Here is a 5,661-nt window from a genome sequence, read left to right as displayed (position 1 = left end):
ATTGTAACGACCCGTTCTCGGTATGTTAATTTATTAGTAATTGTTTTAAAGATTTGCAAGAGGGACTCGGCGAGTTCATAGCCTGACTCGCCGAGTAGGGTCGCGACTTCGAGCACATGTTAGCTGGAGACTCGGCGAGTCCATATCCCGGACTCGGCGAGTCCATCCGTCTGGGTGAAACCCTAAATCCCCGGGTTGCCCACTATTTAAGTCACCTTATAGCCCCATTCTTGCCTCCTTCACCCTGAGAACACTGTGAGAAAAAACCTAGTTCATCCTTGCGAGTTTATAAGTGGTTTTGTGTGATTTGTGAAGGCTTGAAGAAGGAGAAGAAGAAAGGAGCAAGGAGAAGAAGAGTTGTGCAAGATCCAAGGGCAAATCTGAGTTATTTGGAGGTATTTTCGGATTCACCTCTTGTTTTATGCTTTAAACCTCCATTAGAACTCTTCTAAGAACTAGTTGATGCTTGTTCCAAGCCTTGTGCTTTCATGAACGCCCTAATAAGCCGAGATAACCTTGGATCTATTCATTGAGAAGTCCCATAGTCCAGATCTATTGCCTTTATGAGGATACTTTGCATATTAACCCTAGATCTATCCCTTTTATGCATCTTTTAGCCTTATTTTCCCTTATTCATGTGTTGTACACGTAAAGTTGGAAACTTTACATGGTAAACCAGCTTATTGGACTCAGATCTATCATTTGTATGTGTTGGATTCAAGCAAAATCGGGTGAAAAACAGTTGCATGGCGGCAACTCGGTGAGTTGAGTCGTGAGTTCCCGATTCCTTCATTTTTAGCAGTGTTGAGTGGAACCAGTGAGTTAGAGAGTGGACTCTGCGAGTTGAAGGTAGACTCAGTAATGGAGGGACTCGGCGAGTTGTTCATACAACTCGGCGAGTCCAAGGCAATCTTCCTAAGATCAAGAACAACTCGTCGAGTATGTTCATTCGGCTCGGCGAGTCGGATGAAGATTGTCTGAGTTCTTGGATCAAGAGGGTACTCGTCGAGTCGATGCCATACTCGACGAGTAGCAGCGAGTAGGATTGAAAAGTGAGAGTAGGACTCGGCGAGTTGGGTGGCCCAACTCGGCGAGTCAGTCCAAATGAGAGTAACTTTGACCAAGGGTAAAAGAGTCATTTTACCCAAGTGCAGTGTTTAGTATTTGATTGAGTGTGTTTATGGACTTGTAGCCGGGGAGATACAGGAGCAGCAGCCGTTAGCTTCCAGAGCCACACACTCAGCAGCCAGTTTACGAGGTGAGTTTCCTTCCAGTAGGGACGGGTCTAAGGCCACAATGCCGGCCCGTTCAGTTAGCAGTAGTTTCCGGACTTTGGTCCGATGCAGTAGCTAGTATGTTTGATGCCTTCGTGGCTCAGACAGGATTTGTATGCTATATTTTATGTGTTAAGAGTTATGTGTTCCGGGTTACGGCCCAATGTAGTATGCAGTATATGTGTTCATGCTAGATGATGTGTTATGTTATGCCATGTTCAGTCAGTCAGTTCTGGACTTCGGTCCGATGCAGGGGACAAGGTCCCAGTCGGTTTCGGACTTCGGTCCGATGCAGATAGTTTCGGACTTCGGTCCGATGCAGTTAGTTCCGGACTTCGGTCCGATGCAATTAGTTCTGGACTTCGGTCCGATGCAGGGGACAAGGTCCCAGTCAGTTCCGGACTTCGGTCCGATGCAGTTTCCGGGCTTCGGCCCGATGCAGTGGGCCAGGCCCAATATGTGTTTATATGATATTGTATGGTATGTGGTAGTTTGGGGGAGCTCACCAAGCTTCGTGCTTACAGTTTCAGTTTTGGTTTCAGGTACTTCCGCAAGCAAAGGGAAGAGCTCGGGGTGATAGCATCGCACACACCACAGCTTAGCTTTTATCCTGGGGATGGTTTTAGTTGTCTTGATTTGATATAGTATGATACAGTTTTTCCGCACAGTATTTTATTATGATTTGGGATACATGGCGTATGTTTTTATGTCATGATGCTCAGATTATGGTTTTGATTACATTGAAAAACGAAATTTTTGGGTCGTTTCATGCGGAGTGCACGCATGTACAAGATCGAGTCATAAGCCGGTTCGACGACTAGTCAGGGGTTCGGGGGCAGCGCCCCTAGGTCCGGGGTTTCCAAAGGGGCAACGCCCCTTTGGCGAGGTCTAGGAGCAGAGCCCCTGGCTGGGGTCCCGCTGGGAACATAATGGAAAACTCAATTTCTTGAGGGTGATTATGGTAAAACTAACGAAACTCGTTAGTTTTTGGTAACCCTAATCCGGATTAATATTACTTGCTTCCAAAGCAACTAATGACGGCTCAACCCTAATGAAACCCTAATCGTGTTTAGTATATAAACAACTCTTTCTTTCCAGAAGGGGGACTTTTCTAAGCTCTCATTTTTCATCACACATTCACAGAACCCTTTAGCATATTAGCTTACGTTTTCTATGCCTAGAAACATAAGTGTCCGCTTGGATTATCCTAGACTGAATTTCTTGTAACCCAGACATAGGGTAGAAATATCAGTTCGGAAAGTGATATCACGATCCAAGCTGGTATCCAGATCTCCACTACAAACCCTAAAATTCCCAACATTTCTCGATCTCCCAATATATGTATGTTTTTCCTGTTTTTTTCTAGCAACGATGTGGGTTAAACATATATTTGCATTTTCTATATTATTTGGTTTTGTATCTTGTTTGGATATATGGTTTTGTTTGGAAATTTAGCTATAAGTGTTACGTAATCCAAAAATAGGGTGTCGAACTATTATAGGTTAGGGACACATGTTTTTTTGTTTAGAAAAGTAGGAGGTACAGTTGCAGGTATGAGAGTTTTTTTATAGGGTTCTTATTGTAGCGGTGTGGTCGCCAAAGGTGAGTGGTAGTGGTGGTCGGAGGTGAAGAGAGTGGAGAGTCATGAACTTTCAACGGAAGATGAATGGATAACATGTAGCGGTGAGGGTGGGTGAAGAAAGGTTCGTGGGTCCTAATATTATTTTAATAAAAATGATCAAATAATAGATAAATAATAACAAAATAAAAATATATTTAATAAGGACAAAATAGTTATTTTATGTATGTGATGGATGAAAACCCTTGACAAAAAATAATGCAACGGTTGTCTGAGTGATATATATATATATATATATATATATATATATATATATATATATATATATATATATATATATATATAGGGACTATGTATGCATATTTTCCCAAACCAAAAGGACCATTCATGTAATGTACTCGAAATGTTATTAATACTAGAATGTTGGAGTCCATCAGGATAATGGAGTGAATGTGAGATAAAGATCAGGATGGTTGAGGCTGCAAAGCAGTACCATCATGTTCACCGCCCTCTAGGTACTGCAAAAAATCACATCGCATCAGTACCCTCATACTAATTGTGATAAAGAGAAAGAAGAAAAAAATGGGGTACCAAAGGAGTTACGTGGCATGCAGTATACTCGAAAACACCACCCCGCCCACGTAAGGATGGGTGGTATTGAAGAGATCTGAGATGCTTGGGATGACACCATGCATTGTCAATAGCCAATTTCGCATAAATGTTCCTTTGTGACCCAATTTAGGATTTAACTAATGTGTGTGAGCTACAATATTTCATGATGTGTTAATGATACAGTAAATTTTATGGCCAAATTAACGCAATTTTGGATAATATTCAAAGACTCAAAGTACAACAAAAGTCAATGTATCGTTATAGTTTTATGGTAGAATTAAAGTAATTTTGGATAATATTCAAAATTGATTTGTGCTTTGAATTCCCCTCCTTATCTTATGCTTACAATATATTAAAGAGAAATTTACGAAAATAGCTAAAAATATTATTTACTTTGTAAAAAATAACCACAAATTAGAAAATTATGCAAATAACCATCGAAATAGCTTCCTCATCTCATTTGCGAATGTACAACACATCAATGCAGTTCTTTTGCATCAGCAACTTGTACATTGCTAGCTGATAGCCTCGTCTGCTAATTCTTCCAAGCCATCTACGATTTCTTTCCTTGGACTATAAATACTTTTTTTAAAACTCTCATTTTTCTAGTTTCAAAGTTGGGAAGACACTCTGAAAACGCTCATTTTTCTTTGCTAATAACTAACTTGGCTAAGTTAGGTAAACAATTTGAAACCGAAAATAAGAAGTTGAAGTTATATTTAGTTTGTAGGTGGGGTCTTGTTCTTGGCTTTTATTGTCTACAAGTTGTAATCTATATGACTATTGGTTGTGTATTAAGTTGTAAGTTTTATGTCTATTGGTTGTGTATTAAGTTGTAATGATTATTAATATAAGTTGTACTTATTCTAATAATTAGTTGCTTCTTATTGTAATAATAACTTGATGAAACCATGCATCTTTACATCAAATGTGAAAATTAACTCTAATAAAAAAAATAAGAGATACAAGTTTAAAACACTAAATTAAATTATTTAACACACATTCTAAATTTCAGTCACAGTGGAATAAAACACCAACACAATAGAGATTTCATCAACTTTGAAACTAGAAAAATGAGATATTTGAAAAAAAATAAGTTATTTATAGTCCAAAGAAATCACAGATGACATGGAAGAAATAGCAGATATGTTATCGGTTAGGAATGTAGAAGTTGTTGATGCAGAAGACGTGCATTGATGGGTTGTATGTTCGTAGATGAGATGCGAAAATAATTGATGAGGCTAATCACTTGCGATTTCTGTAATGTCGATGTTCCAGGTAATTTCCATTTTAGTATTATTTCTTAAAAAGGTTACAAAGTTGGTCCCTACGTTGGGTGTGCGAGTCAGGTACGTCGAGCGTAAGACTTTGCATGTGATCGCAAAATCTCTCACATACATTAGGTGTACGTGTGTGTATGTTGGGCATAAAAAAAAGGGACAACCCTGATTTTTAGGGTTTGGACCCTATTTAAAGAACCTTGTATCCTCTAACCCTACTTACCCCTTAATTGCCATCTCTCTTAGCCTCCATTTCGAACCTTAATGTCACAACTCGCATTTTGATCTAGGAAATTCTATTTATGCGCAAACGACTTCTAGTGTATCTTGTGACTCCAAGTTTAATGTTATACATATTACTCACTCAAAAACAACAATTCGAATCAAAACTCACTCGCGAAGCCCAAAACCTAATTCAATATATTTCATACACTCAACTATGGGTTTGGAACCCTAATATCCCGGTTCAAACATTTGAATGGGCCAGGAATCATTTATTGGGCCTAATGACCAATAAAACCTCAACTTGATTCTTTTAAGTGAAGAGTCTTCATTTGGGCCCTAATTGGACCCATATTCATTAAATAATAGCATTTTAGGCCATAAAACTTCTCATGGGCCTTATTGGGCCTAAAATGTCTCACTTTGTCATCATGGGCCTTAATGGGCTGTAAATGATTTCACAAGCCCTATTGAGCCGTAAACTAACTTCTTGGGCTTTATTGGGCCGTAAAACCCATTCCTTCATCATATTGGGCCGTAAACCCATAAGAAGGGCCCAATGGGCCAAGAACCTTCATATTGAGCCAATAATCTCGAAAATGTTCAATATTAGCCCAAGTTTTCCTTTTTGCTCTTACTCCTACCTCTCATTTTCGGCACACACACACACACACACACACACACACATATACAT

This window comes from Lactuca saligna, chromosome 9 (genome assembly GCF_052625555.1).
Source record: "Lactuca saligna cultivar CGN05327 chromosome 9, ASM5262555v1, whole genome shotgun sequence".
Lineage (NCBI taxonomy): Eukaryota > Viridiplantae > Streptophyta > Magnoliopsida > Asterales > Asteraceae > Lactuca > Lactuca saligna.
Note: the sequence above shows the minus strand (reverse complement) of the source record.